Source organism: Manis javanica, chromosome 9 (genome assembly GCF_040802235.1).
Source record: "Manis javanica isolate MJ-LG chromosome 9, MJ_LKY, whole genome shotgun sequence".
NCBI lineage: Eukaryota > Metazoa > Chordata > Mammalia > Pholidota > Manidae > Manis > Manis javanica.
In genome coordinates, this window is record NC_133164.1 from 114,639,518 (window position 1) to 114,663,847 (window position 24,330).

A 24,330-nucleotide genomic window follows, 5' to 3' on the forward strand; every position below is an offset into this window, starting at 1 on the left:
ATATATCATCAGTGACTCATGACTATTTTATGCTCAATTTTCTTTTGTTACCAGAAAAGAGCATATAACACATACATTTTGCTCCATAGTCATACCACCTCTCCTTATCTCCTCTTGGCTGGGTGTCAAATATGAAAATGATGGACCTCTTATTTGTTTCAAGGCAAAGATCTTTGATTAAAATTGATGGTCTGGTTGGAGCCACTTTGGGAACTAATCAGAAGACATAGCAGAGGAAGTAATATTCCCCTCCAGTAATGACGGAGAAAGTTTGCCCAATCTGGAAGGACACAGGAAATTTGGCTTTAAATTATGATGGTGTGAAGGAACCCTCTGTGGGGCTCCCCACCTACAATGCAATTGTGAAATTTCATTGTCTGATTGCTCTAGAGAGTCATGGCTGGGTTACAACCTGTAGTTCTCTTATATTTTCAGAAGACTAGCTGTTTTTCTGGAGTGTGTTAAATTGTTTCCTCAAACTATCCAGAATAGCAAAGTGATTTCCCCATGTTACTATTACCTAATTTCACCTCATGTCATTTTTGGTATATTTCACCAGATTTGTTAAAACTTGGTGATTGGGTTCAATAAGCATGCCTAGCATGGATTCATGTGTCAGACAGACATCTATTTGCCTAGAACACAGTACAAATGCTGGGAGGGTTTAAGAATGTTTAAAAAAAAAGTACAATTTAATGCCTCTGAGCAACACAAAATTACTTTCCACTAGGCTACAGATTCCTATAATTTGCAAAGAGAGAACTTATTTTTAATATCCTCAGTTGAATATTTTCCCATAGGAATGGGTGTTCAAGTGGCAGCTGTACTACTCATCGGGTCAGAACCCAAGAAAACTATGGGAAACCAACCATAGAGATCTGAAGGTTTGTGGTCAACTAACCACACTTTTTAGAGGAATCTGGCCAAACCTTTAGAATCAAGAGTGATCTAGATGTCATTTGTGAACCCGGAGATTCTCAAGTCTGTGTATTTTGCCTGCCTTGGAAGTATGTCTGGGTAACAGCAACTGGAAAAGCTGCTGCCACGATGGGAATCATCTCTGCTTCTTTCTCATCTCAAGTTGTTTGGTTAGAGAAGGATCATGGGGTGGCTGCAGGTTTAGAACCTTTCTTACAACCTGGAAGGATGCTGGAAAATGAGCACATAGATATTTACCAATGCCTCCAAGTGTTCTGGATCTGAGATTCAACAGGCAGCTTCATTACAGCCCTGTGAGCAGAACTGGGTCTGGTTTGACTGACAGCGCTCATAGGCTCCCATTATTTCATCATCAAAAGCCTGCACTCTAGACCTGGAACCATTTGGCACCAACATTGCTTTGGAGATTCCATTAGGTTGACATTTCTTTGTACGTATTTTTTTACTTGGAAAGCAGCCACCAGCTCTTTTCAAACTCCTTAACAGTTGTCAGATGAAACTTTTCATTCCATGATAACCTGAAGTGAATCTAAACTATGCCATATTTTCTAGTTTCCAAATAATCCCATCTCCTCTGTATTAGCATATTTCTTGATGGTTAGGAGTAGGGAGACAGCCCACTAAGAAATCTGAATAAGAATGTCAAGAAAGACACCCCTACATTTAGCCAAGGCTAGCACCATCTCTCTTAGTTTGAGGAATTTGATTTCATAATAAGGATAAAACTTTATTGCACTGATGGAAAAGATTATATAATAAATTTGTGTATTTTATTTGTCAGGGGTTTCAAAATCTATGGAAAGGAATATTTTTCCAGTCCTAGCTTATGTAATGAAACTCATCAGGAGATGCAGAATTATCCCATCTATAAGGAAAGTGCTAAAGAAGCCCAAACATTCTGATCTTTTATGTACCACCTACTGCTACTTAATCTCTGTTAAGTATTTTTGGCCAATGGAGAAAGACAGAAGCTAACAGATGCATTATGCCTATTAGCTCGGAGGCATGTGTGGGCCCAGCCTCTTGAAGTTTCCTAACTCCTGTTTCCCCACTCCAGCAGCACTAAGAAATGGACTTGGGGCAGTGCCGTGGAGGGAGGACAGGAACAGGACACTCGTTGTAGGACTGGAGCAGTGCCATGGAGGCTGTCATGGAGCAGTGCGCTGGGTGGAGGACTGGAGCAGTGCAGTGAGGGAAGATGGGAGAGCCGTGGAGGCAGCACTGGAGCAATACCATGAAGGGAGCCCTGGAGAAGTGCAGTGGAGGGAGCACTGGAGCAGTGCCCTGTAGGCAGGACTGGAGCAGTGCTCTGGAGAGAGGACTGGTGCAATGCAGTGGAGGCAGCACTGGAGCAGTGCATTGGAGGAAGGAATGGAGCAGTGCAGTGCAGGGAGCACTGGGGCAGGGCTGTGGAGGGAGCCCTGGAGCAGTGCCCTGTAGGCAGGACTGGAGCAGTGCAGTGGTGGGAATGCGGTCTCTGTAGGGTGCCCTATGGAGGGGTGTTGTGGGTGCTTCCAAAGACCTTGTTTCTTGAGATCAAATCATGGAAAATGAGGAGGAGTCTGAGAAACAGGGGCAAAGGCTATAGTTGGGCACATGATCTTCTCTGCCCCTGTTGACACTGCCAGTCTCTGCTGGAGAGAGTATGGGAACCAGCATTGACCCGTCATGTGGAAAAGCCTATGGAGACAAAGGACGGGAAGGGTATTATTCCAAAGTAGAGCCGCTCAAGGGTGTTCCTTCCCCCTTCAGCAGTTGTGCATCCCCAAGGGATCATGGTACCAACCGGTGCATTTCCTCTGGGTACTCCCCACTAGTGTTTTACATCAGAACTCCCACTATTCATTCCAAAGAAACATTCAGTCTAAGTACAAAGTGAGCCTGCTAAGCAAATATAATTGTAGGTCAAGTCTTCAAACTCATTGTTCCAACCAGATGAAGCCCTGCCACATAGAGATTCCAAGGTAAGCACCAATGTCAATCTAAAGGGTAGATTAAGTCTGACATATAAATTGAGTGACTGGGCAGCAATTTGTTTATGGATGTATATATATGTTGTTAAATTTACATGTAGGTGGACGATGCACCATTCACAAATACATACTCACATTCCCCCTGTCAATCTGTCCTTGAACAAAAAGTTTCCTAAGCTCCATCTCTGAAAATGTAACCATTTTAATTTAACGCCATATTGAAGGCAAATAAACCATTTTAAATTACACTATTCCAAATCACTCTTTACCTTATCTTATTTTGGGATTGGAAGTTCAATTTATAATATCTAACATGAGGACTGCATTTTAGAATACAGACCTGACTGGTGTAGGGAACTCAATTATTGGATTTCAGATGTAGAAAGGCATGTTATTACAGGAATCATGGGAAATGGATGGGTCTCACTTACACATATTCAATTGCAACTTGTAAAGAGGACCATAAAGACAAACAGGACCTGCTTCGAGAGACGGAGCCTGCCTGTCTCCTGAAGATCACGTACTGCTAAAACCAGGGGAATTATGGCAAAGGGTCTAAGTACTTGGTTTTAGAAGTTAAGTGTGTTGAGAAATAAAAATAAAGCAGTTGTAAAGGCAGTATTGTTTTAGGGAGCTGACTAGGTGGATCCTACACCAGGGTGCAGAGCTGGGGTAGGAATGGAGGGAGATTTTGGTTTACACCCTGGGTGCTCCATAAACAGCATGGACTAATCTCTCCATAACTATACACTGACAGTTTATGGTGGCTTCTTTTACTCTGGCTTGAAATTAGGACCTTCCTGTCATCACAAAAGAGTGACATTAATTCCTAGGCAAATGGAAGTGATCTTGAACTTTAGGCAGAAACATTGTAAGTGCAAAACTGTGATGTCCTGTACCAGGTAATTCATATTCAATAATGCTTTTACTGTTCTAGTATGTAAGAAAGAAAAAAACTTCTCCATCTTAGGAATGACTTGGATGGGGCATCTCAGCCTCCCGCGGCTTTATGCTTCAGAGGACAAAGGAAGGCACACTGGTAGAAAATATGTTAAACTATCAAAATGTTTTAAATAAACTACATAAATAGTTCCATTGTGTAGAAGTACAAATATCATGTTTTATAATATCATTTTTATGTAAATTTACACAAAATGTTTTGTAGAAAATAAAACAAAACTCATTGAGAACTACCACTGTTACCATCGTTTGCTATGCATGTTGCCCCCGGTAGTTTTTATTAAGCTCACTGTCTGGACAAGAATTCATTGCTTTCTTTGTTCACAAGAAAGCAGGGAATGAATTTATAATAAGGATATAGTAATATGGGATTAAAACCATTTACTGGCCTGATACACAGCACGTGTGTCTGTGAAAATGATGAATGGCTGTCATTCACGACCATTGCCCACTCACTTGTCCACCATTTCAGTTACTCGCTCAGTCTAACAACGATAAGAACAAAGCGTCAGTATGCGTAAACAGAATTGGCCTAAACCTATGATTTTTCTTCTGCAGAATTTAACATTAAATTGCATTTGGAATACTTTTCAGTGACGTGTAATTGTCTGAAGATATTTTAGGTGTATCTTGCTTTGTCTTTGAGTGCTTGCTCTGAAACATAAAAGTGGGGGCTTCTTACTCCTTGAGAGTATTTTTAAAGCTAGAAACATCTTTCAAATCTTTTCTCTCTCTTTTTTTTTTTTGTGATTTGGTGGAAATGTCCTGTGCTTGTTTGTCACCAGTGTGACCTTTACTGCAGTTTGTTGAAGTACAAAAGAATGAAGGAAGGAAGGAAGGACTTCATAGATGTCAGGTTTTTCACCAAATTTTGAGGAACCAGGTGCCCACACATCTGAGTATTAAGTAACAGCTCAGATTTTGAGAATTTGAATATTTGTGGGTGATAATTTATGTGAGTACGGCTATGCTAGAATTATCCAGGGCCTCCGTGTTTGACTTCAAGGCATTTTTATTTATTAGGTAAAATAAAAATACATAAAATAATTAGAAGCAGTTAAATTCAACTGTACTGATATTAATAAATAAGAACAAACAGTGTGGGTGGAAATTGAGTTTCATGGAGGAAAAGGGCCTATTTTCACTCTTGAACTTTGATTATTTATCTCTAGGAACTACCGGGGAAGTTTTACATAACTCTATTTATACAAGCAATACTGTGTTTTAATTTGAATAGCTCAGCATTCCCTCTGGACTGTGAGCCTCAGACAGGGACTGAGTCTTATTTGTTTATTTTTATTCTGAGAAGCTGGTCTAGTGATGGTCATCTAGGAGGTACTCTATGAATATTTGATAAATACATACATGAAATAGCATTGTTTTCTCAGAGATGTTTATAATTTTAAACTAAACCTATTTATAAAGTGAACAATTCAATAATCATGCTCTTCAAAGGAAAAGTCAGTAGATAATAATGCTATTTGAGATGTCTCTTTTGATTCAACTTTTCATGGTAGTGTAGCAGACCTGATTTTCCAGAGACAGCCTCAGCAGTAATCCCCATCCCACACAGTCTTGGGCCATGTGACCTTGCCATGGCCTTATCATGTGACTGAGTCTATTTCTCCACCCCTGGAACCTGGGAAGGCCTTTGACAGCTTTGACTAAGGGAGTATGGCCGATTCTAACTGAAGCATCAAGTGGAGAGAGAGGTCAAGGGAAGCTGTAGTGCTAGACGTGGTAGAACCCTTTCAGTGGACTCTCTGGCCTTTCATTCCCCACGTGAGTCTAAGACCAACCACCCAGCTGAGTCCTTCTTGAATTTCTGACCCAAAAATCACAAGTAAATTAAAATGGTTGTTTTAAGACACTAAATTATATTATATAATTTGGTACATGGCAATCAATGACCAGAATCTTAGTGGAGAGCTTATAAAATATCATACACATTATCAAAAGTAATCTTGACCTTGCAGAATCATCAGGCATATTTGCAAGATAGTTGGTTTCTGGTCTGTTTGTTATAAATAAGATTTAAAATTTCCTTGGGGCAATCTTTAATTTGCTTGGCTTCCTGAAGGGCGATCTGCTGAGTACTGTATCTAGGAATCAAGAAATAGTTGCAGCAATCTTTCTCTCATTCGAAATCTGACTAACATAATATCATAGATACTTGTCATGTGGAGCATGTCTGTCCCATCTCTCTGCTTTGATTTAGTTTAGGGCTTGATGGTCAGGGTCAATCCAAAGGGATTAGATGTGCTATTTTAGAGGTTTGATCATCCTTCAAGATTCAAATAATATTCACACAATCCCTTCTGTTTTCCAAAGGACATTAAAATATATTTGTCTTTTAATCCTCACAACATTTTAAGCACAATGTATCATTTTACCAATTAGACACAGATAAAACGCTGATTTATCCCAGGGGCATCGCTGAACTAGATTATAGGGCTACACACATCACAAGGCAGTGTCCTCAACAAGCCCATCATTTACTATTCCCCCTTAATAGATGAAGTAAATTGAAGTGCAGAAAAGAGTAAAAACTCAGATTCTGGTCTTTGAGTTCCAAATTTCATGTTCCTTGACCTTTAGAACAATAAAGTTCCTTTAACTTTAGGAATAATCATTCAAATAACCATTCAGATTTGTGCTTTAGTGTTCACAAGCATTTCATACATATTTTCTCAATTAATCCTCATGATAACCTTATCAGGTAGACAGTAATTTCCTTCTCTGAGAAAGATGAAAGTGTTTTTCCTAAAATATTATAATAATGAAGGATGAAAATAATACTCAAAATTAAGCTTACTGCCATTTCTGTATGTCACGGATGTTTTCCTGGAGCAAGCAGTAGTGGTGGTTAAAAGTAGACGTAGACACTAGAGTGAGACTGTTCTGTACTAGGTCCAGAGGGTCAATAGCTTCCTAGCTCCATGACTTTGGGCAAGTACCTCAGCTGCTCTGTGCATTTCTCATTTACCATGAATTTACCTCATGGGGGTGACTATAAGGATTTACTGAGATAATACATGTGAATCTCTTAAAATAGTTCAGTGTCCAGATAAATAATTTAAGAAATGTTAATTACTGTTATTTCAGTACTATTAGACCCACATGGTCAGACACTGTGAAGATAAGTCCATTTCACCAGGCATTATTTAGTCACCTGAAAATCAAAGCCATCTGAATGAGGAAGGTTGGGGCATTGGGAAATAATCCCTCAGTCTCTGAGTTCCTCTCAGAGGCTTGCTGGTCTTTGTCTACAGACCAAATTTAGCAGCTGAGGTAAGGAACTAGTTTGGGAAGGAAGGTAGGTGTGGAGTGAAGGGTGCTTGAGGAGAGGCAGTGATACAGAGCAGGCAGTTAGAAGGAAAAAAGAAGGACCAGGAAAGCAGCAGTGAAAAGAAGAGCCAGGGATTTGGGAGGTTCTGAGGCGAACAGGGCAGCTTCATGGCATAGATGTGACCCCTTCTCTGTGCACACACATGCTTGGCATACCTCTTCATATAAAGCCTGCAGTCCTGTTGAATTCGGGCTCCACCCTATGACTTTGGTTAACCTTAGGTACCTCCTTATAAGGGCAGATCTCCAAAAACAGTCACATTGAGGGTTAAGGTTTCAATTTATGAATTGGGGGTGGGGGACACAATTCACCGTAACAGGGTGCCAAGAGTCTGTGCATAGTGTGGTTGACTGGTGGCTGCAGCTAAGACTTTTCTTCTTATTGCCTTTTTAATGCAGGTATTTCTCTGATGTACATCTGGAGCAAAAATTAGAGAGGCATGCTCAGCTAGAACATTTGTGGCTACCACTTGCTCAGCATGGACCATATCTTCACATTCTTATATATGTGGGCTGCATGCTAAATATTGCCAACAACTTGTAACCTAAGAACATAGAAGTAGTCATGAAAAACACTCACCTCTGTTACTTTATGTTTTCTAATGCACATGGACCTCTAAAAGAAGTCCTACTGTACCCAGGTGCTTTTTTCCACAAACTTTTTTTTTATTTGAGAAAAATGCAAGGGAAAACTGCACTGCATTTGATCTGAAGTTTAAACAAAGGTGTGAATATAAGAGATTATTCTCCTTCAGAAAAAGTTTAGAGTGCTTTTTTTGGTACTATCTGGTCACTAAATTGGATGACTGAAATACAGTACTTTTTCCTTTGGGTCCTGTTTCTACCCCTTATACACTGGCACATAGTCTATTTCAGTGTCTGAAAATTGTTTCTAAATCTAAATTTAGCATATCCACTGCATAATATCTGGGACCATCTTTGGAAAAATGTAGGTACCTTTAAAATATGTGCAGGTAAGTGAAGGAAGCAGAAGAAATAAAGAATATATAGAAATATACAGGGGCATAAAAACTAGGCAATGATTTGCATTGAGCAGTATAAAACACTTTTTTATTCCAACCAAACTTGATATTTGGAGTATTAACTTTAAATACCCTAATGCATTCAGATATTAATCTAATGCTTCCAATTCTTGCATTTTGGGAGGAAAAAAAGGGAAAAAAGTAGAGATAATCCTTACAAAAACAATAAAAAAAACTCTGTATTTAATTCATTGAAATACATTTCAACACACATTTACTGAGCACCCACTATCTTCTAGGAATTACACTGAGGACAGGAAATAGGGGCTTGAGCAGACAGAACAATGCGCTTGAGTGCTTGACGTTTACTGTTGAGTGGGGAGAATAGCCACAGAATGAGCCATTCTAGCGTGATGAGTATTCAATGGCAGTGAGGTTTAAGGAGCTATGAGAACAGAGACCAGAGGACTTTAACCTACTCCAGGGATTAGGGAGGTTTTCTCACATCCGTTCTTGGGGCGCTCCCTGCTGGAAAATGGATTGATACGGTGAACCAAGCATGTGCCAGGGGGAATGGAGCTGAGCTTTCTGTGTGCTCTTAAATCATGCATAGTTAGCAGAGCATTTACAAACATATCTGTGGTTTATTTCATTCATTTTGTTGGTCCACCTGAAGTACAAAAAAATAAAAAAATCCATTCCTATTTAGTTATCCTTCTCTTCAGCATAGTGCAGTGCGTTCAATCTACCCCTGAGTGCTTGAGTGGAATGACGAGGCAGGCCTCCCAACCTCTTTCCACCTGCAGGACACTTCCAGGCCCAATGGTGCATTGTGGGCGGAGCCTTTGCAGGCCTTACCCCAGGGAAGAGCCGCTCGGGCATCACACTGACCGCGCATACTGGTAGCAAGGCCGCTACACGTTTCCTGAGGCTCACCTGCTCCCCAGGAATGGCTGTTAATGGGCGTTTCCTGAGGCTCACTTGCTCCCCAGGAATGGCTGTTAAGGAGCCTTTCCTAGTTGTCTGTCCTCTTCCTGTCTCTGAAACTAAAGACTGGAAAATTCTTCCCATATTTTTAGTATGAAACACACAGAAAGAAGGGGTATGATTGCCTTACATGATTTTCATGTCCGACAATATTACTGTTGCTCGGTCCCTGGAGTGCCATCCTTGGGTGAGACGCCCATATCTGACCCAGTTCCTGGCCACCCCTGACTAAGAACAGCCTTGGTCATCTTTGCCCCAGTGAGGCTGCCTAATCCAAAGGGGAGTGTGAGGATGGCAGACGCGAGACTGTCTCTGCTGTAAGAGAACAAGCACAGGGCTACTGCCTCCGCCTGCTTCCTAGTCCTTCGCTGCCGTCATTACTTCTTGATGTCTTCTTATGTATTCAATCATTTTTGTGTGTCTCCTTCACTAGAATTAATTTCCAGGATATCTGGGAATTTATTTTTGTTCATGGACATGCTTCCAGGAACAAAAAGAGCTACTCAAATTCAATCATCAATAAATATTTCTTTAACGATGCATGAACAATTAGAGCCCTCAGGCTGTGTGCTTTTTTTTTCTCCAATGTGTAAAGGTTCCCAATATCCTTAGGATTTAAATCTTAATTTGAAGGCAATTTGCAGATTTAATAGCAACTGGTCCTTTCTTTCCCCGAAGTTTCACTGCATTTAGATGGTATGATTATTATGGGATCTAAAAGGAGCACTTTTTGCCAGGAGAAATGAATTCAGAAGAATTCAAAGTTCTAAGATATCAAATAACTTCTTAGGAATATTTCTCCATGGGCTTCAAGGGAGGCCAGCACCTTCTCTTGGCTCTGTGACAACAAGGGAAATCCTCCTGAGGTGGAGGAAACTGACCCGCCCTGAAGTCGCTTCTGGATCACTCTACAGGGTGAAATGCTTACTAAGGACATTTCAGAGGAATGTTTATTTTTTTCACCTGGCTCATGGCTTCTCTAACTTTCTCTACTGGAGAAAATAGTGTACAGTTATGGTGAAAACCAATGTAAAAGAATGTATTTAATTTAATTCCAGGTATGTGGTATCTTCATCTATATTATTTTCATCCTTCTTCTAGAAAAGAATGTCTCTAAATTTTAGGTTAGTTTCTCCTACTTTCAAACGTTGAACTTAATTTCCTCACATTCCCCCACAGCCCCATTCCAACAATTCACCTGTTAGAAGCTGACTCTTTGAATCTTCCCAGTGGAGCACTTAAGGGAGCTAAAGACCCTGATGATTTATTCCTGGAGCTCAATGAGTAGCTCCTTATAGGACAATGCAGAGCATTTTCACAAAGGCTGTGGGTCTGTAACTTTAGTTAGTTTTGGAATCACCTGGAGGGATTGTTACATGCAGATAGCTAGGCCTCGCCTCCTCACCTCCAGCATTTAAAACTCAATAGTTCTAGGGCCTGCAGCCAGTTCCCAGTGATGCTAGTTGCTGACTGAGGGCCACACTTTTAGAACCACTGCCTTGGGCTACCTTGAAGGCCAAATCTGCCTTGTAACTTTCACACTCGACAATTAATGCTTTTTCCATTGCTCTGTAAAGTCTCAGGTTTCCTCACAAAAAGCTCACAGATTAGCTTTGCCAACTCAGTATCTCGATGAGTGAGTGAAATTAGACCAAAGGAAGAGTGTTTGATAACCTTGGCTTTGATTCTGAAATGTAAGCCTATCCCCCTTCTGAGAAAACTTCAGTGAAGGGAGGCAGTTTTTCATACAAATGCTGACTATCCTAAACTCTTAAAATAGTGGCCTAAAAACTCTAAAGCAGGCCATTTTTCCCCACTATGCCCATTTTATGAGGTAGGGAATAGTAGGAAAATCTAGAATTTCAATAGCACAAAGGAGCTACTAATTACGTTTGATTGCTCTGGGCATGTGGGAAGTCACCCACCATGGCATCCCTCTTGTGAGGCAGCAGGGAAGGAAGAGGATTTGGGGCCAACGTATGATACAACACACACCTTCCAAGCTCACTTGGGTATACTGACACGTTGCGTCATAAAGAAGCGATTGAAAAGTAGGTCAGGTTTCCACCTGTCTACCTGGAATGTCATCCTGGTGTGTAACGCCTACGAAGGACGGTGTGCAAGTGCGGACATAATCAGCCTTTTGTGTACACTCCCTCTGAGCTTATTAGGGAAGGAATTTAGGCCAGGCCTACCTTGGGGGAAATCAACATTCCAATAAAATAACCCTTATTCCAATATGCGAATTAAATGCATTCCCCTTATGAGGCAAGAATGAAGGTAGAAAGTAGAATTACAGTCAATAGAATATTAAGTATAGGGGTACCTTTTTTAATGCCGATGAAGGACACAAAGTAGCTTCTATCATATTAAATGTAAGTAGAGAGCCTTGTTCTTGTTTAAGTAAGCTGCATTCAAGCAATGTAGGTGCTTCTGCATTAAAACTTAGACCTAGAGAATATCATTTAATCAAGTGCATCCCCATCAGCAAACTAAATGATTCGTGAGGAGGGTGAGGCGAAAAACAGTGCTTAAAGTAGCACAGTTTCTAAACCTGTTCATCTAGATTCTTTCTGTGTAGCAAATCAATCAATCAATCAATTAAACTGGTAGTTACCTACAACTATGGCAGAGATCTAGACTTTTACTTGTGGATTGTAGCACCTATGCCTGGCCATTTCCTACTGTAAAGACATTGCACGTGCTGGATTCATTTGGGGGCAGGCACAAGCATTTTGAACTGCCTCATTTTTAAAGCAAAAATGTGTTCATATTACAAAACCACTGTAGCAAAGCATTTCTATTAAAATAGTCCTGCTGCGTATATTTAATGTTTTCTGGACTGCCGTGAGGCTCAGAGGGGCTGTGTGAAGCACATGGAGGCGTCAGAGTAACCATTTAAGATCAAGGGCTTTCCAATTATCAGGTCACCCTTAGTAGACTAGGCTGAGATAAATGAACCATGGCTTGGCAGTTTCATATTCTGAATCAAAGATTTTCAGAAGAACAAGGAAAAGCTGCTGTCCCTTATGAAAGACACAGGCATTTATCAATACATTTGAGAGATATACTCATCAAAACTCTCTAGTAACTCCCTAAGGGCTTCCAGGCCTTTAAGAGTTAGCAGAAAATGTTTATATGAAATTTCTCCCTGTGACAAAGAACCTAAGAGGGCATTTACAAGACCATTTCCCACGTTCCCATCCCAAAGCCATTATTCCAAAATAAGGTACATTACACCGCCCATCAATGGGAATCCAATAAAGGTTCAATTAAATAAGATTGTATTTCTTCTTTGCTTAACCTTAGTAAAGAGGAAATGCGCAAGAAAATATGCTGTTAGAAAGGATTTTTCTTTTCTTTTTTTTTTTTTTTCAAAAAACTGACTTGCAAGTTATGTCCTGAGGTCAAACAGACACAGACCAGTCTTCTGTATTCTTTATAGTTACAACCAAAACACTGTACGGGGATACTGGACACTCCAAATGATTCCCCCAAGGCTCTGCAAGATGCTCACTCATCATAGGAAGATTCAATTATATTTGCTGGACAGCATCTGCTAAGGCAGGAAAGGGGACTGATGTGTTTTCAGAAGATTACCAAGAAAAGGGATGTAGCTGGGCAGTTTCATTTTTGTAAAGTGGTGAGCACAATTCATTGCAAAGAGCTGAAAGCTCTCACTAAATGTTTCTTTAATTATACTATATTTAAAATAAAAGATTGGTTAGCATCAGTTAATTGGGGCCAAATAATCTGCAAGCCTGCTCCCATCTCTGGCTTCCATCCTATGGTGGTGGTACTAACTTTGGAACACCTGGCTAGTCTCAGTCTATGAATGCGAGGGGCTTGTTAGAAGGTCTCTGGTCGTAATAGAGTTTCAGCCATACTTTTGCCTTTTCTTGGTGACTCTGAATTACTGTTATAGATGTGAATTATTATACAGTCTATAATGTAGTATAGTAGTTATTATCCATGAAGATCTGTTTCCTTCAGTGCTAAAAGGCTTTGGACTAAATCTCTCCTGATAATCATTTTCCTGTTTTTTTCTATCCCATTCTCTGCTTACTTGTAATTTGCCAGTTTTTACCAGCTAAGTTTCAATTCATTTCAATTAAAAGCAAAGCAGCAGACATTTAATAAGTACTTAATACACTCCAGTTGCTGTGTTGGAGGTTTGAGGATTCCGAGAGAAATACAAAGACCTATGTGTCACTGTCTTCTATAACCTTGAAAAAATTATGAGATAAGAGAACTTCTATGGTAACTTAAAATTCCCTTGCCTTGGGTGAACTTCAGTTTGACTTATGAGCAAAATTCATAGGTTCTACAATGACATTTCCCCCCCCATATATAGAATTTTTTCTACTTTATCCACATTCAAAATATGACCTTTAGGTTAAGTCAAGTGTTACTATGTTAACTAGTTCCTCTAATGGGCTTGTTTTTTCCCTGCCTGTGTGGAGCTTAATGTCCCGGCTCTCTTTATCCAGGTTCCCACAGGGTGAAGAGTGGATAGTGTTCCCTGTCCTTCCTTCAGTCTCTGTGATTCTGGGAGCTGATGTCACGCTCAGTGAATCTTTGCAGGTCATCCTGACAACTTCCACAGGGAGAAGGAAGTGGATGGGAATAAAAAGACTAATACATATAATGATGACAATAATATTAACACCAGCAGTAATGACAGGTAATATTCGTAACAGAATATATCATGATGTTAGGTTAACTGTGAGATATTTTATTTCCTTTTATCTGTTAGTCTTGCATTTCTTGGCATACAGAGCCCCTGCATGTTCTGCCCTTTCAGAGAGGGCAGAAATAATCTAAAACTAAGTCGGTTAAAGGTTTTCAATGGGAATCTCTAGGATGAGATAACTTCCTGAAAGTCCCCTTGCCAAACTGTGACGGCTGCAGCAGAGGGGGAAAGGTGGCATCCTGTACTTAGGCACAGAAGGCTTCAAACAGTCACCCCTCAGCGTGCGTCTCTTGGTTTCGGCAGCATAGGAAGGCATAAAAAAAAAGTCCTGTGTTCTCTGCATCCTTTGCCCTCCAATTCCACCCCAGATGCACAGACAACAAGAGAGACAAAGAATATAGATGGAAATTTTGGTGCTTGTGTGCTTTTTTAGGTTGTCACTTAAGTGAGGGGGATGGAACAAGAGAGCTCCATGGCAGAGGGGGTGGCCTGGGCGGCACGTATGTGGAACAAGCTGTCGTATGGAGCTATTTTTAGGGCATCAGCCACACCAGGGAGAACCAACGAGGTCTGACCAGGTCAGTGCTGGTGTTGGTGGGACAGAGGGACTGTTGTACTCCCAAGAGCAACAATAAATTCCTCTGCTAAGGGAACAAAACAAGAGATGGACAACTTGAGAAATCAGTAGAGACAAAGATTCTTAGGTGCTCAGGATGAAGTGCAAAAAGTTAGATCTCCATGGAGACCACTGAGGATTTAGGGAGGGCATTCAGACCGAGAAACCTCTCCTCAGTGCCACGATGCTGAGACCTTCTCTAACCCACTAACTTGGAAATTAGCACTGGACAAGAGGTAGGAATGTGACACGCTGGGTTGAAATCCATGCTTGACCAAATATACATCCCATAATGGCCAAGTTAGATCAAATGGGTAGGTAAGTTTAAGTTGTGAGACTGTTTTTATCCTGCCAACACTGAATAGAACACAGGTGTGGACACTGGGTTGTGTTGTTACAGGAAAATAGAGAAGCTGTAATTTTGTACTCTTGTATACAGAAACAAGGGTAGCATCTCCTGTTTGGCTTCTGAGGTTATCAGGGATGACCTGGCCCTTGTTTTCGTTTTCCTTACTCCAGCCTGCACACAGCATGGAGACGGGGGGCAGGTGGATGCCTGTGTTCAACATCAGACAATGGCTTGAATCAGTCCTGTAGCATCTCTAGGCGTCATCATTAGAATTCATCTTTAGCAACAATACATTGGGCTAAACTGTTTGATTGTGTGATTTATTACGGTGTAACAGTTAATGATACATGATCATTATACAGATGGTGTCTCACCTGCTAAACAAGTGTGGATTATGATACATTTTCAAGGATAGTCAGGCCCAGTTATATTTTGCCAATATACATTACCAGCATTTTCTGAAATGGCTAAAGGGTCCTGGCCAGATTTCCATAGTTTAATGTAGGAAAAATTGTTGCTGGTCCATTTTGATATTGTTTTATCCTCTGAAATATTTTCCTTCTTCTTTATTAAGCAGAATGTTTTTCTTTTCTTATTATTCATTTCAATTACTCTATGTTGTCTTTTGTCTTAAAGGATAAAATACAATAGGTATGATGTTAATGGAAATTAGTTTTTTCTTGCAGATGGTGGGAGGATTTTTCTCTTCTTTTTATAGTTGAGGGGATTAGAAATCTATTTAATTTACATGTGGTTTTTTTTTTTTTTTACATTCCTGGTACTTTAAAAAATAACAGATTTCCTGAGATAGGATTCTCATATCATAAAATTCATCCCTTTAAAATGTACAATTCAGTGGTTCTTAGTATATTCACAGAGGTGTGAAATCACCAATAGTATTTACATTTAGAACATTTCATCACCCTCAAAAGAAACTCCTTACTCATTAGAGGTCACTCCCCATTCTCTTCTTCTAGCCCCTGGAAATGATTAATCTTCATTCTATCTCTAGAGATTTACCCATTCTCAATATTTCATATCAATGGGCTCCTATAACATGTCTTCTATAAAAAGCTTCTTTTACTTAATCATCAATCAATGGACATTTTGCATTGCTTCCTCTTTTTGGCTATTATGAGTGCTTTTGTTATCATTTGTGTACAAGCTTTTGTTTGAAAAGACATTCTAAATTCCCTGGCTATGTAACTGGGAGTGTAACTGCTGGGTCATATGATAATTCTGTTTCACGTTTTGAGGAACTGACAAACTGCTTTTCACAGGGCTGTACCTTTTTTTATTTCCATCCACCTGTAATGTAATGAGAATTCTGATTTCTCTACATATTTATTTGAGGGCTTGAGTAGAAAAAAAGGTGGAAGAAGGGAGAATTCACTCTCTCTGCCTGACTGAGCGGGAATATTGGTCTCTTGCTCTCGGACTAAGACCCGCACCATTGGCAATCCTGTTTCTCCAGCTCTAAGACGTGGACTACAGCTGACACCACTGGTTCTCCAGGTCGCCACCTTTGGACTGGGACTGACCTACACCAGTTCTGCGTCACCAGCTTGCAGACGGCAGACTGTGGGAGTGTTCAGCATCCATAATCATGTACGCCAATTTCTTATAATAAATCTCTTTATATCTATATCTATATTTCTACATCCTGTTGGTTGTGTTTCTCTGTTGAACCCTAGCTAATACAGATTTTAGTGCTGAGTTATTACAGAGGAAAATAATTTTCTTTTCAACAGACTTCAATTTTCAGAGCAGTTTTAGGTTCACAGCAAAACTGACATAAGGTGGAGAGATTTCATCTATTCCCCTGCCTGTATCTATTCCCCCAAACCTCCCCCATTATTAACATCCTCCACCAGAGTGACACATTTGATGAACAATTGGTGAACCTACACTGAAACATCATCACCATTATTGCCCTAAGTTTACATTAGGTTCACTCTTGGTGTTGCACATTCTATAGGTGGGACAAATTCACAATGACAGTATGCACCTTTATATTGTCAAACTTAAAAACTAACCTCCGTAAAATGTCCTCTGTGCTCTGTCCGCTCAGCCTGGCCCTTCCGCCTCACACTGGTCTTCTTACTGCCTCCAGAGATTTGCCTTTTCCAGAATGTCACAGAGTTGGAATCATACAGTCCATAGGCTTTACAGGTTGCTTTCTTTCCCTTAGTCATTTCATGGCTTGATAGTTCATCTCTTTTCAGCACTGAATAATATTCCATTTTCTTGATGTACTATAGTTTATCCATTCACCTAAAAAAGGACATTTTGGATTATGAATAAAACTGCTATAAACATACACATGCAGGTTTACCTGTAGACATAAATTTTCCTTTTGGTAAATACCAGGGCGCTTGTTTGCCAGATCAAATGGTAAGAGTATGTTTAGTTTTGTAAGAAACCACCAAACTGTGCAAAGTGGCTGTACCATGTTTCATTCCCTCCAGCAAAGAACTAGGATTCGTGTAGTTCCACATGCTCAACCAGCATTTGGTGTAGTCAGGGTTCTGGCTTTTGGTCATTCTGATATGTATGTAGTGGCATCTCGTTGTTTTAATGGAACATTTTTATTTACCTTCACTTATTCCTTCTCTGATGTTCTTCCTTTCTTTCTGTAGATCTGAGTTTCTGACCTGTATCATTTTCCTTCTCTCTAAATAAGTTCTTTCACAATTTCTTGCAAGGCAGGTCTATTGGCAACAGTTCCTTCAATTTTTGTCTGACAGCATTTTTATTTCTCTCTCACTATTGAAGGATAATTTTACAAGATACCAAATTCTAGGTTGGTGCTTTTATTCTCTCAACACTTTAAATATTTCACTCTACTTTATCTTGCTTGCATGATTTCTGAGGAGAAGATGGATATAATTCTCATCTATATTTTTCTGTAGGTAAAGTGTCTTTTCCTTCAACTTCTTTCCAGGTTTTTTCTTTATCTTTGATTTTATCTAGTTTGAAAATTATATGCCTGTGTGCAGGATTTTTGTCATTTATCTGTTTGGTTTCTCTGAGCTCCCTGAATCTGGGGTTTGGTGTTCCACATCAGTTTGGGAAATTCTCAGGCATTAGAGTCTCAAATACCCATTCTGTCCTTTCTCTCTCTTTCTGTATTCTCAATACAGGTATGTTGCAGTTTCTGTTAATACCCCACAGTCCTTGGTTATTCTTTTCTGTTTTGTTTTCCATCTTTGTTCTCTTTGCTTTTTGTTTTTTAAGACTTCTCTTGAGACATCCTCAAGCCCAGAGAGTTTTTTCTCAGCTGTGTCCAGTCTGCCAATAAGCCCATCAAAGGCATTTTTCATTATTTGTGGCAGTGTTTTTGATCTCTAGCACATCCTTTTGGTTCTTTCTTATAAATTCCTTCTCTCTGCTTACATTGTCCATATTTTCTTGTTATCATTAGAACCCTTAGCATATTAATAATAGTTGTTTTAAATTTCTGGCCTGATAGTTCTTAATCTCTGCCATAGCTAACACTGGTTCTAATACTTATTCTGAGTCTTCAAAGTTTTTGCCTTTTACAATGCCTCATAATTTTTTTCTTGATAGCCATAGATGGTGCACTGGGTAACAGGAACCACTATAAATAGGTCTTTAGTAATGTGGTAGTGAGGCGTAAAGGAGGGGAGGCATTTGGCAATCCTATATTTAGGTCTCCATCTTTTGACAAGTCTGTGCTTCTGTTCTATGAACATTACATGTGCTTTTTAGTACCCCACCTCTTACGTGGAACAGGGTAGCTAGAGTGGGGTGGAGTTGGGTGTTTCCCTTCCCTCAGGGAGAAGTTATGTAAGTAGAATATATAAATTTAAGAGAAATAGAAGTCTGAAGACTGAAAGCAATTACATAGCATTTACAGGTAAAAGAACTTGCAAAAATGACCATGTAGAATGGTTATGGGAATGTACTTTGTTGAGAGGAAGATAATATTATGCATTAGTAGGAGGATAAATATTGGGGCCAAAGTGGCATGGATTTTCTTCTTTGTTCTGAAACATGCCAGTTGGTGACCTAGGAAAATGACTTAAGCTTTCTCTTTTGTGATAGGTGCATCCACCATGGGGTGACCACACCACTTTGGTGTTGTAAAGATCGATATGACAAAAAACTCAGAGCAATATTTGGCTATAGTTGACATCATCCAAATGCTAGTACTATCATGAAAGTGAAGAAAGAGATCACATAATTTGTGGGTAGCCCAATATCAGACACTTCAAAAGATACAAGAGAAATTACATGTCATGATACCTGTTCCTAAAAGAGAAGGGATTTGAGGTCAATAGAGAATGTTGACACACAGTCCTTTACAAGGTGAGGACAATATCCTAACTTACTTGGAGAAAATAAGGTCTAGAATAGACATGAAATATTTTAGGAAAGAGATCAGGAATCTCAGATGGGGGTAAGGCTCACTTCTAGAGACAAGCTTCGATCCAGATGTGTCATTAGATAGCGGAATTCTGGACTGTCTTCTTTCCCTAGCTTCTCTCTTTCTGTAGGTTATCTTATCTCGCTGCTCCTAGCTTCCATGCCATCACATACTCATAATACTCACATACATATCTCCAGCTCCACATTTTTCCTAAGCATCAGAATCACACACTTGAAAGCTGTCAACTCAACCCAACAATGTGGATGCCTCAGTGTCAACATGCCATAGTCTTCCTCTCCACATTCTCTGTAGAATCTCTTACCTCAGTGTGTGTTTTCAACATCCATTCAGTTACAGAAACTAGAATCAGGTAGTTAGTCTAGATAATTCCTCCACAGAGAGACAATCGTTCAATAGGTACTGTCAACTTCACCAGTTTCTCATTGGTGCCCAGTCTCAGTTGTCACTGTCTGAACTCTATTGGTATCATCTGCTGGTTCTTCCTGCATCTGTTCTAGCCTCACCCCCACCCCCCCATCCATCTTACATGTGCTTTTCACAGCATTGGCATATGAATGTGCCTCTCTTCTCCCCCTTCTTTGATAGCCATTTTTTAATGGCTTTCTATAACTCTCAGGCTAAAGATCAAAATCCATAATATGTCCTACAAGGGCTCTTTATGTGATGGCCCCACTTGTCCCTATAACTTTATTACCACACCCTGCCAAGCATGGTGCTTGATGTGTAACATGAGCAACGAATACGCTACATGAACAAATAGGTCAATATCCCCAGCAAGGTTTAGGTTCAAAGCTGGACCATACATATATGGCTTATAACACCCTGAAAAGATTTGCTGTGGAAAAGAGGAAAACACTCTGCTTTCAAATCACTTTCCTTCCACTTACAGAACTGCTGCTGCTGAGGGTCATGTTGCCACCGTGATCAGGCCTCTGCCTAAATCTCAGACTGCCCCGAATACAGCTGGGTGAAATCTGTTTCAAAAGCTTTGCTCTTTCTTTGTCTTCTGATACTTGAAAACCTGAATTAAATCTTCTGAAGAGATTTTGATTTGGGCCTTAGGTAAAAGTAAGAAAAAGAAGAATGAGATCTGGGATGAGGCAATGCTAAAACTTTTCTGAAAATTAATGTAAGAGTTGTGTTTTCTTTGAGTTCAGAGGTTATTTTGATGTTAAGATACATATATGTATATGCACACACATATATAGCCTATCAGGACATATCTGTATCTATAGATATAAAAATTTTTAAAAATTGAGTGAGGACTGGAGACTAGTGTTTGGTCCCCTTAAAACTGACGGGAAGAGAAAAGATGAAAACGTTAATCTTGTTCAGAGAGACTGGCTAGAGTAGAAAAGAGACAGACTACAAAGCTCAGAAGGAAGGTGACAACAAAGGGACTTTCTGAGACAGCAGACGGATGATGGATGTCGGGGACAGCGATGGCCGGCATCCTATCCTGATGTTGAATTTGATCCCCCTTTGTTACTTCCTTCCTTCCCCTTACTGCCTCTGTCTCAGTCTTCAGTGAGACATTTTTAACTATTAAAAATCAGGGCAAGCTTTGTTTCATCTCTGCCTAGAACAGACATGAGGCCCAAGACGACAGTTTAGAGCAAAGTAGGACATGAGAGTGTAGGAGGAGCTTGGAGGACATAATCAGAGGTCACGGGGTAGAAGGATGACAGATGATCATTAGATGGTGTAAGGAAATCCCTGCTGCCTCCAAACCCCCAAATCCAAAGGTGCAAGAAAACCGGATGTTTCTGGAAGTGAATGTGGAATGCGGTCTGAAGTTATTTTATTTGGAAATTAAAGCTAAAAGGAAACTCTGTTTCTCACTCCTTGTGCTAGAATGGGTTTGTTTGGACTGACACGATGACCTAAAGGGAGGACTATTTTACAACACGTTTTGACAACACATCTAAGCCATAGAGCATGGAGCTCCATCTCAAGGTAATAAAACCAAATACAGGAAATGAAGACAGGAGCCGCCTGTGCGTGAGGGCAGCCATGGCGACCCTGGTAGGCTGTCAGCTGACGGGATCCCATTCTGGGGTCTCTGTACTCTTGGGGCTCTGGCTTAGCGTTCCTATGGGAACTCACTCTAGTCCAAGTTCTAGCACAGCATTTCAGAAGCAACTGGGTTCTGGTCTGGAAGCTTTCATCTCTGCAGCGCTTTTTTCTAGCCATCCTAAGCTCACGGCATTTCCCACGATGACCCACTGAGATGATGACTGATGGTCAGTCACTTCTGTAGTGGGAACGAGGCCCCCCTGTGCACCATTGGGTGGGATATTAACATTTCTCACTCCCTGGTGGGATAGATTAGCAACATTTTTTCTGGGCGTTCTGGCCTTGTCTTGAGCTTTACAATACCTGATGATGAATTTATAGTGATGGTGACTCTATGAATTGTGTAACAGAGATTAATGGGCATTAGATGTTGAGAAAGCAGAGAAAAAAAATATTGCTCTGGACACCTTTTGTTAGCAAATACATGATTCACTCTAATTCTTCTTTAGTGACTTATCTATAAATCTTCTTTTCTCACTTAATAAAATGCTCCCCCCCCCCCATTGCTCCTCCTAGGCTGACACAATGTTTTTGAAATACGTTATTAAAGCCATCTCAGGCTCAAGATGCAGAGAGCTTGCGGCTTCACAGCAGCATGACTTTACCCTCCACATCTGAAAAACGCTCAAAGGGTCCCAAGGACACATGGTTCCCTTCAGCATCGTTCCACACAACTCCCTTGGTAAGCGCCTGGGGCTACCTAAGGCTTTGGAGGATGATATGTTTCTTTTACAAAGTTCTTACATATTTTCAGTGAAGTCTGGGGAAAACTATAAAAAATAGACTGTAGGACTTGAGAAAGTGAGGAGTTATTTTCCTCAAAATTAATTCCAGGAGAATCATTTAAACAGTCCTGTCCCTCAAAAGGTTGGATGTTGCTTTTACGCTGTAGCTCTTTTGCTAGCTGGCTTTAAAGAATCACTTTCTCTTTTTTATATTCGTTTTTAGGTTCCAAAAAAAGGTATGTTTTTTTTTTCTAATATTTTTTCTTTCTTCTCAGACCAAGACAGCAAGCTTGTTGACAGAAATCATTTCCAGAGAATTCGTCTGCTCTATGTGGAGTCTCCTGGCTAGTCAAGAGCCACAGGTCTGTCACTGTCTTTGGGTTCATTACCTCATTAAACCACTGTCTGCTTTCTGTGGTCCAGGATCACTCCCATGTCTCAAAACCAATTCACCAAAATCAGCATCCGTCAGTCCGTGACCGGGCACAGGATTAGGACTTTACCACTCACTGCTGCAGGTCAAGGCATCAGTATGTATTTTTTTTTAAAGACCCCCAGGGGTTTCTTACATGCAGCTATTTTGGAACCATTGAGAAGGCCCTGAGAGATGCATAATTTTGGCTTTTGGAGACGTGGGGGAAATAATAATGCAAGAGAGGGTGGCAGTAAATCTCTGAGTCTGGCTTTAAAATAGAGTTTCGGCCGACTTGGTCTATGTTGCATCAAGATCATCAGTTGAAAACAAGGCTGAGAAGAGAGTTTGAATCCAGAAAAGGTTAATTTAAAGGCTGTACTAACAACTGTGATTTTTTTCTATAAGCAGAACTTACATTACTTGTTTTCCTATCAGGTAGATGAGTTGATTAGAGCTGATCTCAGGAAGGTAAATTTGGCAGTAATGAGCTGGATGGATCAGGTAGAAAATAAGTTGGAAGGACGGCTATCAGCTAAGAGATTTTAAAAGTTCAGGCAGGAGGTCATAAGGACCTAACCCCAGAAAATAAGGATTTCATTAGATAGAAAGGGGCAGAAACATGGAACCTTCTGATAAACTGGACAGAATAATTCTAGGTAAGTTCAAAACTGCCATACAGAAAATAATGAAGAAAATCAAACAGTTCTGTCATGCAGTGTAAACATGTCACTCGCTCAAAGCTTGTTATCCTAATATTACATGACAGTGTCCTCTGGGTAATTTTTCTGTTACAGGAAGTTGCAGGAGCTGATAAGCCTGTGACTAATTTAAAATATAATTGTTGTTCCATCTTTCTGTGACATCATTTGTGTTTCATTTTCTTTAAGTAAACAGAATAAAGTATTATAGTCAAGTTCAATAACAGGAGCCTGTTTCTTCGTAATAGAAAAGGGCTTGGGAAAAGACCTCCAGCTAAATGTGATCTTCAAATTCCCATCCATCACTGATGGTGGAGGCTTCACTGTGGATAGGACCTGTTTCCAGGTTCTTTGCTCCTAGACTGAGTGAGGTTTTTGATACTAATACCAGTGAAGGACATAAACTAAACAAAGAAGACATGTATTACTGAAGGGCTTCCTGGGTTACTTGATCATGAAAAATTCATTTGGAGGAGAGATTGTATAAGTTATAGGATGTTAGCACTAAAAGGGATGGTAGAGATCTCCTAGGTGAGTGGACAAAAGGCCAAATTGGGTACGAATTCCCAGATCCCCATTGTACTAGATGCATGGCCTTTAGGTACTATTTCTCTGAGACAGTCTCCTCATCTGTCAGAGATACAGCCATCTCACAGAGTCACTGCAAGGATTCATAAGACAATAAATAGAAAGCACAGCCCAGGAAATGGCAAATGCTTTGTGCACAACAGCTGTTTTTAGAAACGGATCCAGGGCTATGCCTCAGGTCTCATGAATGTGGACTGGGTCTTCTGCCTGCCACACCATCTCCTCTTTTATTCCCATTCGAAACTAACCATGCCAGAAAACTTTCCCCAACTCTACTGGCATTGCTTTCTATATCACATTATTTCCATCATTACTAAGAGGCTATGAAAGTCACCTCTACATAATCAATCATTTAAAAAAAACATATTGAGTACCTACTCAATGAAAGGAACATGCTCTTCATGATAAATTATATGCCATCATTAAGAATTTAATTATTACTTAGTGCCTTAGAAAATATTAATCATCATTATTATTTTTAACCAGAATTAGGAGGCACTGCTGTGTAATGAAGTGTTCTGGGGTTTGACATGTGGGTAGAAATCAGCCGCTTAGGTGAAGACAAA

The 24,330-nt window shown here is 40.1% G+C and overlaps 1 long non-coding RNA gene across 1 annotated transcript in view; it reads right to left on the minus strand.

Annotated features, from left to right (window-relative positions):
- Positions 1–24,330, minus strand: part of LOC140843555 (uncharacterized) — a 257,008-nt gene that overhangs the window by 124,331 nt on the left and 108,347 nt on the right. The window contains exon 3 of the long non-coding RNA XR_012121404.1: positions 16,885–17,122. This is a non-coding gene — a long non-coding RNA (uncharacterized lncRNA). The remainder of the gene's footprint in view (positions 1–16,884; positions 17,123–24,330) is intronic.